General features: G+C 49.4%; 1 protein-coding gene across 2 annotated transcripts in view; it reads right to left on the bottom strand.

Moving 5' to 3' along the window:
• TTYH1 (tweety family member 1) overlaps positions 1 to 21,634 on the bottom strand; it is a 476,474-nt gene that overhangs the window by 110,847 nt on the left and 343,993 nt on the right. The window lies entirely within an intron of this gene.

The raw sequence follows: 21,634 nt of genomic DNA, 5'->3' as shown, positions 1-21,634 counted from the left end.
ACATTTTTTTTTTTTTTATAGAAAAAAGTGTATTTTTGACTTTGCAAGGGCGGGTCTACTTTTTAATAGTCTATAGCATGGGTTTAGTATGAAATACCTACAGTCAAAATCCCGACGGCCAAAATCCCGACAACAATTGACCGACGGTCAAAATTCTGACAAGGTCAAAATACTAACATTTAAAATACCAACAAGGTCAAAATATCCACATTTAAAATGTCGACAGGTCAAAAAGTCGACACAAGTTTTAAATTGGTTTTTGTGTGCATAGGTACTTAGGTCGACATGGACACTGTGTAAGTGTACAGCTGCGTTTGGCACACTATTATATTCTCACTCCAGGTCCACTGGGTTGGTAAAGTATGAACAAGTTGGTTTCAATGAAAAATCATGAAAAGTCTGTATTTTGACCTTGTCTTTTATTTTAAATGTCATTATTTTAACCAACGAGCATTACACATGCAGTGCATGAAACCCCTGCCAACAAGCATTACCCCTTGGCAATGAGCATTACACACCCAGTGCATGAAACCCTTCACAACAAGCATTAGCCCTTGGCACCCAGCATTACACACCCAGCGTATGAAACCCTTCACAACAAGCATTAGCCCTTGGCAACAAGCATGAAAGCCCCTTGGCAACAAGAATTATGTACCCAGTGCATGAAACCCCTGGCAACAAGCACTATTCATTGGCAATGAGCATTACACACTCAGCGCTTGAAACCCCTGACAACAAGCATTACCCCTCGCCAACGACTATGACACACAGCGCATGAAATCCCTGGCAATGAGCATGACACGCAGCGCATAAACCCCTGGCAACAAGCATAATACCCAGTGTATGAGACCCCTGACAAGTATTAGCCCCTGGCAACGAGCATGACACCCAGAGCATGAAAACCCTGGCAAATAGTATGAAACCCCTGGAAACGAGCAGGTAATTTAAAAGTAATTTCTGTGGGGCATAATGTGTACTGGGCAATGTGGTGTGTGGAATAATGTATCACGGACATTGCGGTGTGTGGCATAATGCATAATGGGCATTGCGGTGTGTGGCATAATGTATCACGGAAATTGCTGTGTGTGGCATAATGCATAATGGGCATTGCAGTTTGTGGCATAATGTATCACGGAAATTGCGGTGTGTGGCATAATATATAATGGTCATTGTGGTGTGTGGTATAATGGGCATTGCGGTGTGTGGCATAATGTGTCAGGGACATTATGGTGTGTGGCATAATGGGGGAGATTCCGAGTTGTTCGCTCGCTAGCTGCTTTTAGCAGCATTGCACACGCTAAGCCGCCGCCCTCTGGGAGTGTATCTTAGCTTAGCAGAATTGCGAACGAAAGATTCGCAGAATAGCGAAAAGAAATTTCTTAGCAGTTTCTGAGTAGCTCCAGACCTACTCACAAATAGCGATCAGCTCAGGCCGTTTCGTTCCTGGTTTGACGTCACACACAGGCCCAGCGTCCGGCCAGCCACTCCCCCGTTTCTCCAGACACTCCCGCGTTTTTCCCTGGCACGCCTGCGTTTTTCCGCACACTCCCAGAAAACGTCCAGTTTCCACCCAGAAACACCCACTTCCTGTCAATCACACTTCGATCACTTCAACAATGAAAATTCTTCGTTCGGGCGTGAGTAAATTTACTAAGTTTTGTGGTAAAATACTAACCGCATGCGCACTGCGAACCATGCGCATTTTTGCCTTAATCGCGCCGTTGCGAAAACCGGCAACGAGCGAACAACTCGGAATGACCCCCATTGTGTAATGGGCATTACAGTGTGTAGCAAAATGTTCAATGGCCATTGCAGTGTGTGGCATAATGTGTAAGGGGCATTACTATAAGGAGGAAAAATGACAAATAATGTAAGGGGCATGAATCAGGATTATTTTTTTCCTGTGGTGGCCAATGTCTGTGCGTGCAGGTTGCAAAATCAAGGTGTAAGGTAGTCTTTTCTTGCAAAGCCATGCCCCTTTATCATGGTCCACGTCCCTTTTTGTGAGTGAGCCCATGTTGCTTGCAAATTCATTACTTTCCGAATAGCATTTGAGGGGGCAGAACATTTTTTTGGCTTGGAGAAAAATTTAAAGTTACGTCACTGCTAGAGACATTAAAATATGGAGGTGAGGGGGGCGTGGCCTGGATGTCCTGGAGAGTGGATGTGAATCCCAGAGCTCCTGCTTCCCTGACCCTTTTACTGGGCCTTATCCTCTCCTTACCACCGCCAAACTGCTTCTACTCCCTCACAGGGACCCTCTACACCCTCTGGCACCTACTGTGGGGGACCCGCGGAATCGGGGAGTGCTTTTAAGCACTCCTGCGGATTGCGGCCTTCCCCCCGGCCTAAAGCCTGGGGCTCGAGTTTGGAACGGGGCCGGATCGACAGACCGGGACGGACGTCCCACGGGAGCCCATTGCCTCTCTCCCTCCTTATCCGTGTCCCCCCTGCACCACTGAAGCGAAGCCAGAGGACGACCTGATCAGCGGAGGCCTCCTGCGTCCCCACATTGAAGACGGCGCGGACCCCGACGGAGGCGCCCGGAGCCCGGACTGAGGACCCGCTGGCCGGAAGGAGACGGGATCGCGATCGGGCAACGGGGTAAGTCGAGAGGTTAACTCTCCCCGCGCCCCTTGCCCTAAGACCCGTTCTCCGATCCTGCAACGAGCCGAGGCCTTCCCTCCGAACCGGAGCCGGGGCCTCAAGTTATACATCGGCCCGCCCGCGACTCACGGACCCGATATATCCTCCTCGGGTTCCCTCACAGACACAGGAAAGACCCCTCTCTCCTGCTCTCCCTGCGGTTACCCATCCCCAGGCAGGCTTTGCCCCTACTGAGAGCTGGGGACCCACCAGAGAAACATCGAGGCTGCCTGCTATCCCCTCTCAGCTGCCATCTACATACAGGTCGACTGTCTTGCTGGCCTCCAGCCCTGCAGTAGACCCGACCTGCCTCTACATTTGGGTTCATCTGAACTTTCTCCGGATCCTGCCGGTGGTCTCCTTTCCCGCTGCTGGCTGCATCTATCCCCTCCCGCTGGGTGGTGCTGCCCCGGTCTCTGGCTGGCCCGGAACACGCCCCCGCGACTTCTGAACGGAGGAGGCCCTGCGTGAATCCCCCCCTCCTCAACCCTGGGTGTCGCACTGGTGGCCGCACTGGAGGGGTTCCGGGGCTGACATTGGAGGTAAAGATCACAGGGAGTAGCCTAGAGGCTGAACAGGCAGATAGTGCCAAACATGAGCTTCCAGGAATTTGAGGTATCAAAGAAATACACAGTCTCCTGAGGTCATTTTATACCCCCCTCCCGAGGAGTAATAACTAGAAAGCCTACGCCCGCTTCTTTCCATCAATACTCTCCACGTCTGTAGAGACCCTCTAGCCTCTATATTTTTTCTTTCTCCTTGCTGTCTGGCGCCCAAACACCGCCATGCACTGCCCTGGACTTTTGTTCTCTACTACTCTACCCGAGGCCACCTGATGGCCATCTGACACCAGGCCACGGGGGGGTGACTGCTCCCTAAGAGCCATGTCGCCGAATGTATCCTGCTGATCCTGACACATCTTGAGCTACTTGCAAACAACCTCCACACTGTCCCTCTCTGGAATATGAGACGTACCTCGAAATCCTCTAGACGGAGCAAAAACAACCAACTACGGAAAGTCACGAGGTCTCAAGCGGATCTGAGGCCCTTCCTTCATCCCACGATATCCCCACAGATGGAGAGCCGTTCCTCTTCCCGCTCCCAGGCCTCCCCCTCTGCCTCTCCGACTTTGAATCCAGCTGACGAGATGGCTGACCCTTCGACAGCTGGTAGTCGCGAGCTCCGGGATATTCTAACCTTCATGAGGTCCCTTCCCACAAAACAAGACCTTCAAGACACTATCAGGAACGAGCTCGCTTCCATCAAAAGTGACATTTCTCACCTATCCGACCGGGTGGTTACTCTGGAGGAAGACCAAGAAGCCAACGCTTCCTGTATGTCCCAGCTGAGGGACTCTGTCCTTGCCCAGTCCAAAGAAATCCGAGCTTTACAGTCCAGAGTGACGGATATCGACAACAGGGGCAGACGGAACAACATCCGAGTCCGTGGTCTCCCGGAGGAGGTTTCCCAGTCTGGTCTAGTGGACGCCCTGTCCAAGATATTCAACGAACTCTTGGGAACAAACTCGGATAATGTCATCACTTTCGACAGAGCCCACAGAGCCCTTAGACCGAGGGGCCTAGCCACTGACCGACCTCGTGACGTCATTTGCCGGCTCCATTACTTCGCCCAGAAGGAGGAGATCATGTTCAAAGCCAGGCAACTTGATGGTATCAACTTCAATGGCTGCACTATAAGCCTCTATCAAGACCTTTCCTGGTACACACTACAGCAGCGGAAATCCTTGAAGCCCCTGACAGATGAGCTGCGGAAGCGTCAGCTTCGCTACCGTTGGGGATTTCCATTTCACATTCAAGCCTGCTCCTCTGGGAAATGGTACACCCTATCTTCCCACACAGGCCTTACCCCGTTCTGCACCTCCTTAGGCCTTCCTCCATTGTCCATTCCAGACTGGGAGTTTCCTCTTCCGGATGTGCCTCCTTTAAAACGGGCTCCTAACGGGCAACCATGGCAAGAGGTTCGAGGTACTGGGAAGAGATCCCAGTCAACTACATCTCCTTCCAAAACCGATTAGCTGTAATGGACCCATTTGACTGATATGGTTATTTCCCTCCTACTGGATCGCTTGCTGTTAATGCAATGTTAGAGGGTAATTTTTCCCTTTCTCGAAGGGTCCACAACCATGTTACATGTCATTCCCTAGTCATTTACAGAGGTTTTTGATAAATGGTTAATATCCTTGCTCAAGCTGACCGGCGGGGGGAGGGGGCTGCGGAATTGGCTGCTGCCCTTGGCCCCCCTCTGGCCATCTCCCTTTTTATTTCTTTTTCCCTCTCCTTTTTACTGTGTCAGTTTAAATATGTTATTGTTGTTATCATGGTTCGGGTTGCGGTCCATCCCCCATTCCCCCATACAATACCCGCCTCTGGCTACATGCCGGTAGGGAGACTGACGAGATCACGGTTCAGTCTCTCTCCTGCGGGTCTTTTGCTGATGTTATTACATTGTTTTTGTACTCCTTTCTTTTTTATCTCTTTTTCCATGTTTGCTCTTCCTTCTCTCCTTTCCCCCTCCCTCCACTTCAAGGTTTCTAGGACAGTGTTCTACTTTATTCCACCATGAGTACCCCGGGGAAGATTAAAGTGCTGTCCCTTAATGCACGAGGTCTCAACTCGCCGGAGAAGAGATCTAGCCTTTTACATCTGTTAAGGTCTGAAAGAGCAGACGTTGCATTAGTGCAGGAGACCCATTTCAAGGTTGGAATCCGTAACCCCTCTATCACCAATCGCTACTTTCCAGTAGCGTTCTACTGTAACACCCCAGGTAGCAAATCCAAGGGAGTGGCTATTGTTTTTTCCAGGGACATGCGTGTCTCAGACGTTGTCATACACAGGGTAGTACCGGGAAGGTTCCTTATTTTGACCTGTAAGATCTCTGAGCAAATATTTACTTTTGCGGTGATCTACGCCCCAAACCAGGCCCAGCTGTCCTTCTTTAATTCCTACCTCCCGAAATTAGATTCTCTGTTACAAGGTGTCACGGTTTTAGGTGGTGACTTTAACTGGACATTAGACCCCAATACTGACACCTCATCCCAAACCTCTAGGTTTGTTGCATCTAAATACCGCCGTGTTAAACACCTACTTCACACACAGCAACTGGCCGACTCCTGGAGAACCCTTAATCCCTCCTTTTATTCACACCCTCACCGGGTTTATTCCCGCATTGATTACTTATTCCTTAGCCATAGACACCTCCCACTTCTTATAGATGCCACTATTGGCTCTATCACATGGTCTGACCATGCCCCGGTGACTTTGACCTTGACCCTCCCTCACGGCTCTCATAAACAATGGACCTGGAGACTCAATGAGTCTCTTCTATATGACACACTCTGTAAAGAAACCTTAGACAAGACTCTAGACGACTACATCGCCACAAATGTCACGGATGATGTCTCCCACCTCACCGTATGGGAGGCGCATAAATGTGTCCTTCGCGGCAAGTTGATACAACTGGGGACCCACAAAAAGAAACAGAGGCAATCCCTGATCTTAGGACTCTTACATAAAATCCACACCCTTGAGACATCCCACAAAGTATCACTGTCAGATGTGACCCTAGTAGAGCTATCAGAAGCCCGCTCTCAGCTGAATAAACTTCTCTCTAACAATATAATTCACTCCATCCGTAAATGTAAACAGAAGTACTACCAGTGGGGCAATAAACCTGGCCGAGTGCTGGCTCATGCTATACGAGCCCAACACTCGGCTTCATTTATTGGCTCGGTGAAAGACGCCAGAGGGACCCCTAAATTTAAATCACCTGAGATTGGGGCTTGCTTCGCACAATTCTACACCTTGCTCTATAATCTAGAGAACACTTCCCCTGCTGTAGATCCCCTCCTTTTACACCAACAAATAAGGGACTATCTGAAGTCCATCGATTACCCTGTTCTCCCACCCTCGGAGCTTAATATATTGGAAGCCCCCTTCACTACCCAAGAGATAGACCGGGCCATCTCCTCTATGACGTCGGGGAAAAGTCCTGGCCCTGACGGCTTCACTATAGCATACTATAAGGTGTTTAAAGATAAATTGCTTCCTCTCCTTCTCCGTGCATTTAACTCAATTACATCTGGCTCCCACTTCTCCCGTGACTCACTGGAGGCCCACGTGTCGGTTATACCGAAACAGGGCAAAGATCCTTTGGCCTGCTCCAGTTACAGACCCATCTCCCTTCTCAACGTAGATCTTAAAATCTATGCAAAGATTCTGGCAAACAGACTTAACGTGCTGATCCCTCTCTTGGTCCATAGTGACCAGGTGGGTTTTGTCTTGGGCCGAGAGGCCAAAGACAACACTACCAAAATTCTCAACCTCATCCACCTAGCATCCCACAGTACTACCCCTACCATCCTACTCTCCACCGACGCCGAAAAGGCATTTGATAGGGTCAGTTGGAAATTTATGGAAACCATCTTGGAGCACATAGGCTTAGGTCATAATGCACGCACCTGGATAATGGCCCTATATGACTCCCCGACGGCAAGGGTTCGCGTAAACGGCACCCTGTCAGACCCATTCCCCATAAACAACGGCACCAGGCAGGGCTGCCCACTATCTCCTTTGATCTTCGTGCTATGTATCGAGGCATTGGCCAGGTCCATTCGGGCTAATCAGGCTATTAAAGGTTTCACCGTAGGTGATGGTGAATATAAGCTAGCCTTGTTTGCCGACGACCTCTTGGCCATAATATCACACCCCACTGACTCCCTCCCGCACCTAATGAAAGAACTAGATCTATTTGGACACCTTTCCAACTTTAAAATTAATTATAATAAATCTAGTGCTCTTAACATTTCCGCTCCTGTAGACTCCGTCACAGCCCTCAAACGCTCTTTTCCTTTCTCGTGGCAATCTTCCCACATAACATACCTCGGTGTTAAATTGAGCGCTAACGAATCCCAGTTGTTCCCTTTGAATTATCTACCCCTATTGCATACGATTCGGAATGACTACTCCAGATGGAATATGAAACTTTTATCCTGGTTTGGAAGGATAAACGTAGTTAAGATGAACACCCTCCCTAAATTATTATATTTGATGCAGACCCTCCCGATCCGCATCCCGGAGACCTGGTTTCGATCAATCTCACTCTTGATTCGACAATTTGTCTGGCAACGGAGGAGACCTAGGATTAGTCGCTCCCAAATGACAAAACCGATTGTAAGTGGCGGCCTTCAGCTTCCTGACATAAAAAATTACTATCATGCCATCCTTTTGAATAGAATCATAGATTGGACAAGATATCGTGAGCTTAAACAATGGGTGAAGTTGGAGGGCCTGTACGTACAACAATTCCCAGAAATATTTCCCTGGCTCCCCTCCCCCCCCAAACTGCTCCTCCCCCACCCTACCATTACTCCTACACTTACTACGTGGAAATCACTGCGCACATTACCTTACATTTCTTCTAAATTCAGCCCCCTGACGTCCTTTCTGGCCAACCCTGAATTTGCACCGGGAACCAACCCAGCCCACTTCTCACATTGGGCATCAACAGGTTTGTTCAGGGTCGGCCAGATGGTGTCATCAACTGGAGTCAAACAATTCTCAGAACTCAGGGCAAAGTGGGACATCCCCCAACAGGACTTTTGGAAATTCCTGCAAATAAGACACTTTTTGATATCTAGCTCTAGACTCCAGAACGCCGCCAGAGAGATGATCCTTTTTGAGAAACTTTGCGTTGCCGTCCATGACCCGACCCACACTATTTCCACGCTTTACAAGATTGTCTGCCACTCCCAACCTACCGACACTCCATCCTTTGCTGTGGCATGGGAGAGAGACCTGGGCATCTCTCTGTCGTGTAGAGACTGGGAAAAGATATGCTTAAAAACCCATACAAGCTCTGTTTGCGTCCAAGTAAGAGAGACTCAATATAAAGTTATGACGAGATGGTACAGACACCCCTCCCTCCTCCATGCTATGTACCCATCCTCGTCGGCTCTCTGTTGGCGCTGCTCCTCCTCATCTGGCACCCTTTTACATATCTGGTGGACATGCTCACTAATCCAACCCTTCTGGCGGGAAGATATACGCATCTCTCAGATCATCCTTAAGACCCAAATCCCACATGACCCAGCATTCTGGCTTATCAACCATTCTACAATCCCAATGTCTCAACACAAACACTCCCTGCTACGACACTTAAGCAATGCAGCACGTGCGGTTATCCCGGCCAGGTGAGATCCCACAATCCTCCTACGAGTCGTGCATGGTTCACTAAACTGAATTATTTTATGAGAACGGAGGACTTGTTCCTCGCATCGATAGGCAAATCTCGTGAATTCGAATCCACATGGTCCCCCTGGTTGGAATACAAGACCTCCCAAGCATACTTAACCACTCCCTTGGATGATAACTGATATCTTTGTCCTCTACATCCCATTGACTTGTTAAGTGGTAACCCCCCCCCCCCCCCCCCAACTTCTCCGAACCCCTCTTTCCTTCTCTTACTCGTTCCCTTTCTTACCTCACACTTCTCTTTACTTCTATCTTATTGCCTTCGGGCGCTCCTATTCTTTTTCTCTCTTATTCAATTATCTATATATGCATTAAATGTGAAAACACTTTTACCTAATGCAGAACAACTCCATTTCTACATCACTTGGTATACTCTACCCCTAATGCACCCATTCGTCTCTATGGGGTTGTTTATTCTCCCTTTGACATCTGTACAACTCGACTTGTATTTATTACTATACACTGTTGATATTGATGTTTTTCTACCTGTATATGTATGGGTGTTTTCCCTCTTTCTGTTTATACACTGAAAATCCTTAATAAAAATCTGATTAAACAAAAAAATATGGAGGTGAAAGTGGTAAATAAGTTATATGATATTATAAAAAGTGGATGTTACTGACAGGGATAGTGGATGCACCATAGGCTCCAACACCTCAATATGCTCCTTGCCCTTCTTTTTAACAAGTGTTGTATGTTGGGTGGTGCGCATCTTCTCAACTCTGAAAAGAGGAGTGTAGTGACTAAGGGGGTCATTCCGAATTGATCGCTAGCTGCCGTTGTTCGCTGCGTAGCAATCATTTTAAAAAACTGCAAAACTATGCATGCGTATGGGCCACAATGCGCACGCACGGCGTACGGGTACAAAGAGCATTGTTGTTTTGCACTGCTTCTAGTGACGATTCCATTCGCACAGCCGATCGCAAGGAGATTGACAGGAAGTGGGAGTTTATGGGTGTAAACGGACCGTTTTCTGGGAGTGTTTGGGAAAACGCTGGCGTGTCCAGGTGTTTAAGGAAAGAAAAGAAGACTCTTGTTTGAGGGCACTCTTAGATATATTACACCTGTACAGGAGAATGATATTGTCAATAAAATATAATAAGTTTTTTACCCAATTTAATTGCCAGGCATGATTTCACTGCCGCATTTTTTGCTGATTACACACAATCTCAGATATTTTAAAAAATACTTAATAAAAGTTATATTTTATTGACAATATCATTCTCCTGTACAGGTGTAATATATCTAAGAGTGCCCCCAAACAAGAGTCTTCTTTTCTTTCCTTACACTGTGCTATTTCTGACTCTGGGGAGCACCACCAACAAATGAAATCTATCAAGAGATAATTTCTTTCACTAAATAATATGGTAGTTGGTTATAATTTTTGAATTAGTCTCCTGTTGAAACTCACCTCCTTTCTTAGGAGGATTTCTTTAGAGACGGGAGCGATCTAGTGCGGTCTGTCTCGCAACCTTTTTTCCCGTGTCCAGGTGTTTGCAGGGCGGGTGTCTGACGTCAATTCCGGGACCAAAAAGACTGAAGTGATCGCAAAGGCTGAGTAAGTCCAGACCTACTCTGAAACTGCACAAAATGTTTTTGCAGAGCTCCGCTGCACATGCAATCGCACACTTGCAAAGCAAAAATACACTCCCCTGTGGGCGGCGACTATGCGTTTGTACCGCAGCTAAAAGTAGCTAGCGAGCGATCAACTCGGAATGACCCCCTAAATAGGAATGTAGAGGGTTAAACATCTGAGGCTGGAAATGGCATTATGGGTATCAGGTGATAGGATTATCCAATAGGGATACAGGGATAGAAGGGATAGTTTCATTCATTAGTACTAGCTGAAGGAGGATTCAGCCTCTTTCTTCTGGTCTTAGGTGGGTGAGTGTCTAGTGTGTGCTGCTGCATGTCATTAATACCAGGTTTTTGACTTGTGGGGGTCATTCCGAGTTGTTCGCTCGTTATTTTTTTTTCGCAACGGAGCGATTAGTCGCGAATGCGCATGTGCAATGTCCGCAGTGCGACTGCGCCAAGTAAATTTGCTATGCAGTTAGGAATTTTACTCACGGTTTTTTCTTCGTTCTGGTGATCGTAATGTGATTGACAGGAAGTGGGTGTTTCTGGGCGGAAACAGGCCGTTTTATGGGTGTGTGCGAAAAAACGCTACCGTTTCTGGGAAAAACGCGGGAGTGGCTGAAGAAACGGAGGAGTGTCTGGGCGAACGCTGGGTGTGTTTGTGACGTCAAACCAGGAACGACAAGCACTGAACTGATCGCAGATGCCGAGTAAGTTTGAAGCTACTCAGAAACTGCTAAGAGGTGTGTAATCGCAATTTTGAGAATCTTTCGTTCGCAATTTTACTATGCTAAGATTCACTCCCAGTAGGCGGCGGCTTAGCGTGTGCAAAGCTGCTAAAAGCAGCTTGCGAGCGAACAACTCGGAATGAGGGCCCGTATTCTTGGCACTGTAGTTTTCCCATGGTTAAAAATCAGCTAACATTACTGTACCTTTTGCTGTCTGGTGATCCCATCTCCCCCTTTGTGCTTGCCAGCTGCTTCCTTTTACCCCCCCCCCCTTGTGCCTCCTGCCTTTGTCATGGCTGCCCTCCCCTGTCCTCGCCTGTCTCCCTGTGCTCCGGCTCATTACTGCTTGGGGCCAGGCAGCAGAGGGCACGGGTGTGACGGTTCCCATCTGCACCTCTACAGCCGGTGTAGCGGCAACCAGGACTGGAGGGGTCGGCCTGCGGGCCGTGGTAGGGTGCGGGGACCGGGCCTCGGACTGCTGCTTCCTGGTCCCCGGCACCTCCGGCGTAGGAGCGTGCGCTCCAACGGGTCCAGACAGGCTCTGGCAGGTGTGGGAGCCCCTTGCAGGTTGTGGGGGTAGCACCCATGTCACTGCCAGTGCACATAGCGTAGATGGGAGCTCTGGTCTTTTAGAGGGCAGGGGCTCCGGAGCTGATGCCCATTTCAGGGGGGAGGGGGGGGGGCTGCAGAGCCGTGACAGGGCTACAGGTGTGGTTAGCCTTTGGAGTCCCCTGTGGTGTCCTGTAAGGGGGCTTCTCTTGAAAACTGCTGGTGGCCCTGATGTCCGTAGTCGGTCCTCGGGGGTAGCCGCTCGCTTGCGGCTGGTGTGGCAGATCCTGCTTTATTTAACCCCTCTGCTAGGCGCGATGTGCGGGGCCGTAGGGTTGGCAGGCGTGGCGTAGGTTCCCAGTATGGTAATGATGCGGGGGGTCCGGTGGCTGTTTTTGACCCTTCGGGTTTGTCTGCTGCCCTTTCCTCCATGGCTTCGGCGCTCGCTCCCTTGACGTTGCATGCTGCGCTAGGATCTAGGTGGGTTAGGCACCGCATTCAGCCTGTTTTGGGGGTGCTGACCCCGGTGTTGCTCAGTTTTTGCAGGCTTTTAGTGATATGGGTTCGGCCGTGGCCCGACTTGGAGGTGTGGCGCCTCTCCAGCTTTGTTGCCTCCTTCCCGGTTGGCCGGCTCCGGGGCTACAGGGCTGGTTGATTCTTCTTTTTCAGATGTCGGGGTGGATGTGGATCACAGTGTCGGCGCCAGCGATGAGGAAGGATAGTTATCGATGGGGGATCAGCCTGGGCCGTCCGGTGAGGATTCTGGGGAGTCTGTTGTGCAAGTTTCATGCTCTTCCTCCTCTTCCCGCTCTGAGTCTAGCCTGTCTTACTCTTCTTCCTCCTCCTTTTCTCTCGGGTTTTCCATCAGCAGTGCTGCCCAGGCGCGCAGCTAAATATGGTAATCTGAAGGAGGGGAGACGGGCAAAGCGTACTAAGCGCAGACGAGTCGCTGACATTTCCCGGAGGGAAAGGAAGCACCGTAGCTTGCCAGGAGCGGTACATTGCAACTATACGGTGGTGTTGCGTGGGCTTCGTGAGAGCTGTCGTAGGAAGATTCAAAAGAGGCATTATGTGGATATGTTTGTTTTGACCGATGAAGCGAAGAAGGATTTTAAGGCTGCTAGAGCGAAAGGTGATATTGGTGTAGAGGCCTTTAAATCGTATGATAATTTGTTGCCTGATTTTTGTGTGTTTGCCGCTTGTTATCTGTAGGATCGGCCTGGCGAGCATATTAACGTAATTATGAACATTCACATGATCCACGGCATGCAGCATAGGTACAAAGGTGTGTATTGGCGTGTGTATGATGAGCAGTTCAGACGGAAGCAGGACTGCTTACAAGTGATGGATTTTGGGTGCAAGGACGTAGAGGTGTGGCTGGATGTTACTAAGGCCGAGGTAGTAGCGAAGGATGGTTCTCGGGCTGGCCTGGATACTCTGCAGTTGGCTCCTGGTGTTTCGTGTGCATTCGTGGAAGTTCCCTCGGCACGGCAGTTCGGGGTATCCGGACGTTCCCAGATGCTGGCTCCTGCTAAAGGCAAATGATTTTCAGTTTGATGGTTTTGGTTTTTGGTTGCCAGCCCATGGGGACATTCGTGTGGGGGCTCACAGGAACCTGCTGTCCACCCGTTCTTTCCCTGATGTTTTACGTGGCAAGGTTGATAAGGAGATTCAGCTAGGGCGCATGGCGGGCCCTTTCTCGCAGCCCCCACTGGAGAATCTAGTTTTCTCTTACGTCCTAGTGGATACTGGGGTGTTGTACTTTAGTACCATGGGGTATAGATTGGGTCCACTGGAGCCTGGCACTTTAAAACTTTTAGTGTGTGTATGTGTGTGCTGGCTCCTCCCCTCTATGCTCTTCCTACCAGACTCAGTTTAGAAAAATGTGCCCAATGAGCCGGGTGCACTTCTCTGAAGCTCCAGAGATTTTTTCTTTAAATTTAATATAGTTTTTATTTTCAGGTAGCTCTGCTTGGCAGACTATCTGCTTCGGGGGGACCGAACCAACCTCCTGAGGGTTAATGGTTCGTTATCCCAGCTGACAGGACACTGAGTTTCTGAGGTGCTGATCACTCATCGTCAGTATGTGTGCCCAAGCCAGTAGCTAGCCGCCACCCTCTAACAGATGCCGAAGACCAGGTGCGGTGAGTGTTACACCAGGTCCCCGGTGCAGTTTGGCGGCATGTCACGCGGCGATCACGGGCCCGGAGCTGCGGTGCCCACCACGGACGATACTGGCTCAGGGCTATTAGCCCCACAGTGCTCACTGTCATCTAAGGCTTTGTGTGGACTGTTGAAGACATTTCTGATGTATTTTATACTTGTGGCCAGTATAATCTTGTGAGGGACCGCACGCCATTGCAAGGGGAGGGGCTTCCAAAGGCGGGACCAGCGGAGGGAAGTCACCATTTCCTGCTGCTGCGGATCATCAAGGCTGCATGGGCGCTGCTCCTCCAGGACCCACGCTGTCACAGACGGTTTAAACTGGTAACAGGGGGTCATAGTGTGAGGGGAGCACTCCTGCGGTAGCGCCGCTGCACTGATATTGCATAAACTTATTTTCACACATGGGCCCTTATTCCGAGTTGTTCGCTCGCTAGCTGCTTTTAGCAGCATTGCACACGCTAAGCCGCCGCCTACTGGGAATGAATCTTAGCATAACAGAATTGCGAACGAAAGATTAGCAGAATTGCGAATAGAAATTTCTTTGCAGTTTCTGAGTAGCTCCAGACTTACTCTGCCACTGCGATCAGTTCAGTCAGTTTCGTTCCTGGTTTGACGTCACAAACACACCCAGCGTTCGCCCAGACACTCCCCCGTTTCTTCAGATACTCCCGCGTTTTTTCGCACACACCCATAAAACGGCCAGTTTCTGCCCAGAAACACCCACTTCCTGTTAATCACACTCCGATCAGCAGAACGAAGAAATTTCTCCGTTAAGCCGTGAGTAAAATACCAAACTTTTTAGCAAATTTACTTGGCGCAGGCGCACTGCGAACGTGGCGCATGCGCAGTTTGCGACTAATCGCACCGATGCAAGGAAAAATAACGAGCGAACAACTCGGAATGAGGGCCATTGTGCTGCTGTGTTCTGTGTGCTGGGTCCGCTCCACAGTGTCACTATAAGGGCTCTCTAGGGTCTGTGTGGGGTGTTGGACAAGGGGACTGCGCTGTGGTTTTCCTGCATAATGTCTGTGGACTTGGTTATGTGTGCTGCTTGTAATTCTACCCCATCTTCAGCGGGGTCATTCATGTGTGAGTAATGTTCCTTTTCTCCTCAGGGACCAAGCTCACGGGCTCCTGACTGGTTAGATAGCTTTAAGAGCATGATTCAAAATGTAAATTCTGAACTTGCTGCAGCTAAAAGAGAGACAGGTGTTAAAACACTCCATTGATTGCGTGACTAAGGCAGCAGATTCCAGGAAGGTTTCTCAGCCCTCTTTAGTGGCTTCCCATAAATGCTCACTGCCACAGGTTCTCCAGTTTGATTTTGACTATGATCAGCCAGATGTGGATGATGATGATATGAACGAGGACAGCTCTCTGTCGCCTGGGGAGGAGGCTCTCATTTTTGCTGTAAGGGAAGTCCTCCACATACCGGATCAGGAGGCGGAACCAGATGAGGAGTTATACGTTAATGTTAGACCCTGGAGTTCAGCTTCTTTTCCGGTGTCTAAAGAGTTAAACTCCCTGGCCAGGGAGGCCTGATTAAACCCTGATAAAAAAAATGTAAGATTCCTCAGAGGTTTTTATCTACCTTTCCCATTCCAGCTGAGGACAGGAAGGTCTGGGAAAACCCCCCGAAGGTCGATACATCTGTATCCAGGCTGTCTAAGAAATTGGTAAGACCTGTCCCCGGGGCTGTATCCCTGACCGTAAAATTGAGACAACGCTCAAGGCAATTTATACGGCGGCAGGCGCAGCACACCACCCCACAATAGTTTGTAGGTGGATCTCCAGGGCTGTGGTTAAGTGGTCAGATAATGTTATTGTTGGTTTAGACTCTCTACCCCGGGATGAGGTTGTTACTCTGTTGCAACATATACAGGATGCTGCAAATTTTATGAGCAAGGCTATTAAGGAGTTGTGTAAGATAAATGGCCGCACTACTGCTATGGCACGCAGAGCTCTGTGGTTACGTCAATGGGCGGCGGACGCTGATTCCAAAAAGGGTGTAGAAAATCTTCCCTTTACAGGTGATGCCTTGTTTGGAGACAAATTAAATAAGTGGATCTCCCAAGCAACGGCGGGTAAGTCTACCTATCTGCTGTCGGCTGCGCCACCTGCTAGACGTTCTTACACCGGACCCTCCTTGCAGTCCTTTCGTGTGGCAAGGTTCAGAGGCAGGGGCCGAGGGGTCGCCACCACTTCCAGAGGAGCTCGTGATAAGTCCGGTAAACCTGCACCTGCCTTCTCCCTGGACCAGACCACCGGATCCCCTGCCGCTAAGCCTTCCACGTGACGGTTTGCCCCAGCATTAATGCAACTTTCAGGTAGGTGATCACCTTCAACACTTCGCCCACGTGTAGGCGAAGTCCTGACGGGATCCTTGGGGGAGGAACCTCGCTGGAACTTCAAACACTCCCTCCTGTCAGGTTTTTCAAGTTGGGCTTACCAGCTTTACCCGCAGCAAAAGCTACCTTACAAGAGGGTATTCAAAAACTTTTGCAGACGGGGTGGTAGTTCCTGTACTTCCTCCGTTACACAACAGGGATTTTTACTCCAGTCTTTTTGTCGGTGCGCCCCATCTTGAACCTGAAGTCTCTCAACCTGTATCTGCGGGTGTTCAAATTCAAGATGAAGTCTCTGAGGGTGGTGGTATCTGCTCTGGAGGAGGGGGAGCTCCTGGTGTCTCTGGATGTCAAAGAAGGTTACCCATGTGGCCCCCTCATCAGGCTTACTTCGGGTTCGTCATCTTGGACGACCATTTCCAGTCTCAGGCCTTACCCTTTGGATTATCCACAGCTCCAAGGGTCTTTACCAAGGTCATGGCGGAGATGATGCTGCAGCTGCGGATGATGGGTGTGAACATAGTCCCCTATTTGGAAGATCTCCTAATAAAGACTATGGGGGTGATTCCGAGTTGTTCGCTCGCAAGCTGCTTTTAGCAGCATTGCACACGCTACGCCGCCGCCTACTGGGAGTGAATCTTAGCTTATCAAAATTGCGAACGAAAGGTTCTCAAAATTGTGATTAGAAATTTCTTTGCAGTTTCTGAGTAGCTCGAGACTTACTCTTCCAGTGCAATCAGTTCAGTGCTTGTCGTTCCTGGTTTGACGTCACAAACACACCCAGCGTTCACCCAGACACTCCTCCGTTTCTCCAGCCACTCCCGCGTTTTACCCAGAAACGGTAGCGTTTTTTCAAACACTCCCATAAAACGGCCTGTTTCCGCCCAGAAACACCCACTTCCTGTCAATCACATTACGAACACCAGAACGAAGAAAAAACCTCGTAATGCAGAGAGTAAAATACCTAACTGCATAGCAAATTTACTTGGCGCAGTCGCAGTGCGAACATTGCGCATGCGCAATAAGCGGAAAATCGCTGCGATGCAAAGAAAATTACCGAGCGAACAACTCGGAATGACCACCTATGTGCAGGGAGTGTCTACTGTACAGCATCGACCTGTCTACTCGCCTACTCACGGATCATGGGTGGATCTTAAATTTTCAGAAATCTCAACTGGAACTGACCCAGCGTCTTCAGTTCCTGGGAATGATACTGGATACGGTATCTCAAAAGGTGTTTCTCCTGATGGAAAAGGCCTTGACTATCTAGGCTATGGTCTGCTCAGTACTCGCAGGGTGTCTATACATCTTTGCATCAACTTACTGGGCAAGATGGTGGCTGCTTATGAGGAAATCCAATATGACAGGTTTCATGCCCGACCGTTCAGCTGGATCTGCTGGACAAATGGTCAGTTTCTCACCTGCATATGCATCAGGAAGTGACCCTATCTCCGAAAGCCCGGATTTCTCTATTATGGTGGCTTCAAATTCCTCGCCTGGTAGAGGGCAGAAGTTTCAAAATCTACTCGTGGATTCTACTGATGCCAGCCTCCGGGGTTGGGGAGCAGTGACCCAAGGGGCCCAGTTCCAAGGTTTATAGTCAGTTCAGGAATCAGCTTTACCGATAAACATCCTGGAACTCAGGGCAGTTTACAATGCTCTTCTACAAGCCTCCCATTTCCTGAAGGATAAGGCGATCCAGGTTCAATCGGACAACACCACGGCGGTGGCGTACATAAACTGACAAGGGAGAACAAGAAGCAGAGCGGTGATGCGAGAGGTGTAAAAAATCCTTCTCTGGGCTGAGGCCAACGCAAGGGCCATCTCAGCAATATTCATTCCAGGAGAGGAGAACTGGAAAGTAGACTTCCTCAGCAGGCACGACCAAAATTCGGGGGAATGGGGCCTTCATCCCCAGGTGTTTAAGCAGTTAATTCACCGGTGGGGCTGTCCACAGATAGATCTGATGGCTTCTCGTCTCAACAAGAAGCTATGCCATTACTGTTCCAGAACGAGGGATCCGCAGGCTGTAGCAGTGGACGCGCTGACGACACAGTGGACGTTCCAGTTTGTGTACGTGTTCCCTCCTCTACCGCTGATCCCAAGGGTGCTAAAAAGGCTAGGAAGGGAAAGCGTTTTGACAATTCTAATTGCCCGGGATTGGCCTCGACGGGCGTGGTATGCGGATCTCCTGGCCACGGCTCTGGAGGATTCCTGGCCTCTGCCACTCCAACACAGTCTTATTCAGTCTAGCCAGACTTACAGCGGCTACGTTTGATGGCTTGGAAGTTGAGAGGGAGATTCTAGCAAAAAAGGTCTTTCCTCCCAGGTTATTTCCACCATGGTCCAGACTAGGAAGATGGTTACGTTGAAACAATATCATCGTGTCTGGAAAAAGAATGTTTCCTGGTGTGAAAGTAGGAAGGTTTCCCCTGTGAAATTTAGAATTGGTTGTTTTCTACTTTTCCTGCAAGCGAGAGTGGATATGGGCCTACGTTTAGGCTCCATCAAAGTCCAGATTTCGGCGCTCTCTATTTTCTTCCAGAGACAACTTGCCATGTTGCCTGAAGTACAGACTTTTCTATAGGGTGTTCTGCATATGCAACCGCCCTTTGTACCTCCCAGGGCTTCATGGGACCTCAATGTGGTTCTGTCCTTTCTCCAATCGGATTGGTTTGAACCCTCACATAGGGTGGAAGTCTCACCTGGAAGACGGTGATGTTATTGGCTTTGGCGTCTGCCAGACGTGTCTCTGAATTAGGGGCCTTATCCAGTAAGAGCCCTTATTTGATTTTTCATGCAAACAGGGCGGAACTTAGGATCCGTCCTCAGTTTTTGCCGAAAGTGGTGTCAGCTTTTCATGTGAAACAGCCTATTGTGGTTCCGGTGTTGTCTGATGCTTCTGTTGGTCCTGAATCCTTGGGTGTGGTAAGGGCTCTGAAGATTTTTGTCAAAAGGACAGCCCGTCATCGGAAATCTGACTCGCTGTTTGTCCTTTATGATGCCTCCAAGATTGGTCGGCCAGCTTCTAAGCAATCTATTGCTCACTGGCTCCGGTTGACCATTCAACAGGCCTATGTTTCGGCAGCTCTGCCTTTGCCAACGTCTATTCAGGCCCACTCGACGAGGTCAGTGGTCTCCTCCTGGGAGGCTGCCCGGGGTGTGTCGGCCCTACAGTTGTGCCGAGCTGCTACTTGATCTGGTTTGAACACATTTGTTAAGTTCTATCAGTTCGATACCTCGGCCAAGGATGACCTTCAGTTTGGTCAGGCGGTTTTACAGGGGTCTCAGCACTCTCCCACCCATTTGGGAGCTTTGGGACTTCCCCATGGTACTAAAGTACAAGACTCCAGTATCCACTAGGAAGTAAGAGAAAATAGGAATTTAATACCTACTGGAAATTCCTTTTCTCCTAATTCGTAGTGGATACTGGGCGCCCGCCTCAGTGCTTTGTTCCTGCTTACCTGTGTAAGTATTTTGTTGGACCGGCGTTGTGTTCCCGTTATGTTTTTGGGATAGCCGTGCTATCCGGGTTAGGTTGGTGTTACTACCTTCTGTTTTGGTTAACACCCTCATTACGTTTATGGTTGTGTGTTGACTTGTTGCCTCACCGCAGTTGTATTGTTCTTCTCCCATGGTATGTCCATCTCCTCAGGCACAGTTTTCCTAGACTGAGTCTGGTAGGAGGGGCATAGAGGGGAGGAGCCAGCATACACGTACACACACTAAAAGTTTTAAAGTGTCAGGCTCCACTGGACCCGATCTATACCCCATGGTACTAAAGTACATGACCCCAGTATCCACTACGGACTAGGAGATAAGGAATTACCCATTGGGCTTGTCGGTTTACGTTGCCATACCTTCCGAGCACTGCTTGGTGGTCTACCAATCGTTTGACGATGCTCTCTGTCTGGTGAGGAATTACGGTCCTGGGGCCCTCATGGCTAAGAACAATGTTGAATCGGCTTTCCATCTGCTTCCACTGCACCCGACTCATTTAGATATATGGGTTTTCGGATTGGTGAGGAATATTTCATGGACAAGTGCTTTCCTATGGGATGTTCCATTTCCTGTGCCTTTTTTGAGAAATTCAGCACCCTCCTGCATTGGTGCATGGAGTTTTCTTCGGGTGGCCATGGGATTGCCCATTGCATGGATAATTTCCTTTGCGTGGGACCGGCTGGTTCTAGTCGGTGTGGTGACCTTTTGTTCAGCTTGCGCGCGCTTTTCTGTAATTTTGGAGTGCCAATAGCGGATAATAAGACAGAGGGTCCTCTCTCTTGCTTATCATTCTTGGGGCTTCAGATTGACACTGTGCGGGGCTGTTGCTGCCTGCCACAGGATAAGGTGGCCGAGCTGCGCGAGGTCATTGTGCGGTGTGGTGCTGTTATGCACACCAGTGCCAGCAGGAATGTACTGGTGTCTGAACGGTGAGGGATGCAAAACAAATGAACTCACAGACAGACTGGGGAATATGACATTACATACACAGAAGGTGATAGGGTAACAAAATAAACACAAAATGAACAGAGAAGCCCAAAGGCTAAGAAACTGGGTGTCTCCCTAGTATTAGGAATGCTCAGATGGAAAGAAGCGAGATGTAGTGATTTAATACGTAGAGAACCCGAAATGCTGTTGCTAAGGGCAACAGCAAAACCCTAAAGGGTTACCAACGGGTGTGGCAGTAAACTCCTTGGTCAAAGATGGAATAATAGACACAAGGAGAGTCTCCACAATCCTAGTCCTCACTTGCAGTGCACTGGTTCAGCTTACTGCCACTAAACTGACACCTGAACACCTTGCACAGTGAGAAAGGATTTTGGCAGGCAAGTCTGAGAATACAGCCGCAAACTTGCTAGGTTCACAGAGTAGCAAAAGAACCCCAGCAGGTTAAACGACTGACTCCAGTCTTACTGCTAGGTCTGGATTGGCAGAGTGTAATACCAAATCCCAAGGCCTATTTGCAGTAAGCAACAAACAAATACAAAGTTTACACAGTACTAGCTAGCTTTCAGGAACTGACTAACCAACAAAGATTCAGCAGCATCTGCCTAACCTGAGAAAAGGGTTTATATAGCAGGTGCTGTCCACGCCCCACTCAGACCTCACAGACTGTGAGCACAAAAACCAGCACCGGATCCCCTGCCGTGCACAGAGCCTGTAACCACTGCACAGCAAAAGACCCGAACCGGAGTATCAGCTACGCTCAGGGTACTCCGCATGCACTTGTCTCCCGGTTGCCATGACGACGTGGCAGCACAGAGCAGGAGACCCTAACAGTACCCCCCCTCTGACGAGGGGTCAAAGAACCCCTACCACCGGGTTTATCGGGGAACTGTGAGAAGAAAGAGCG

Source organism: Pseudophryne corroboree, chromosome 10, assembly GCF_028390025.1.
Source record: "Pseudophryne corroboree isolate aPseCor3 chromosome 10, aPseCor3.hap2, whole genome shotgun sequence".
Classification (NCBI taxonomy): domain Eukaryota; kingdom Metazoa; phylum Chordata; class Amphibia; order Anura; family Myobatrachidae; genus Pseudophryne; species Pseudophryne corroboree.
Note: the sequence above shows the minus strand (reverse complement) of the source record. Positions and strands in the feature narration are given on the sequence as shown.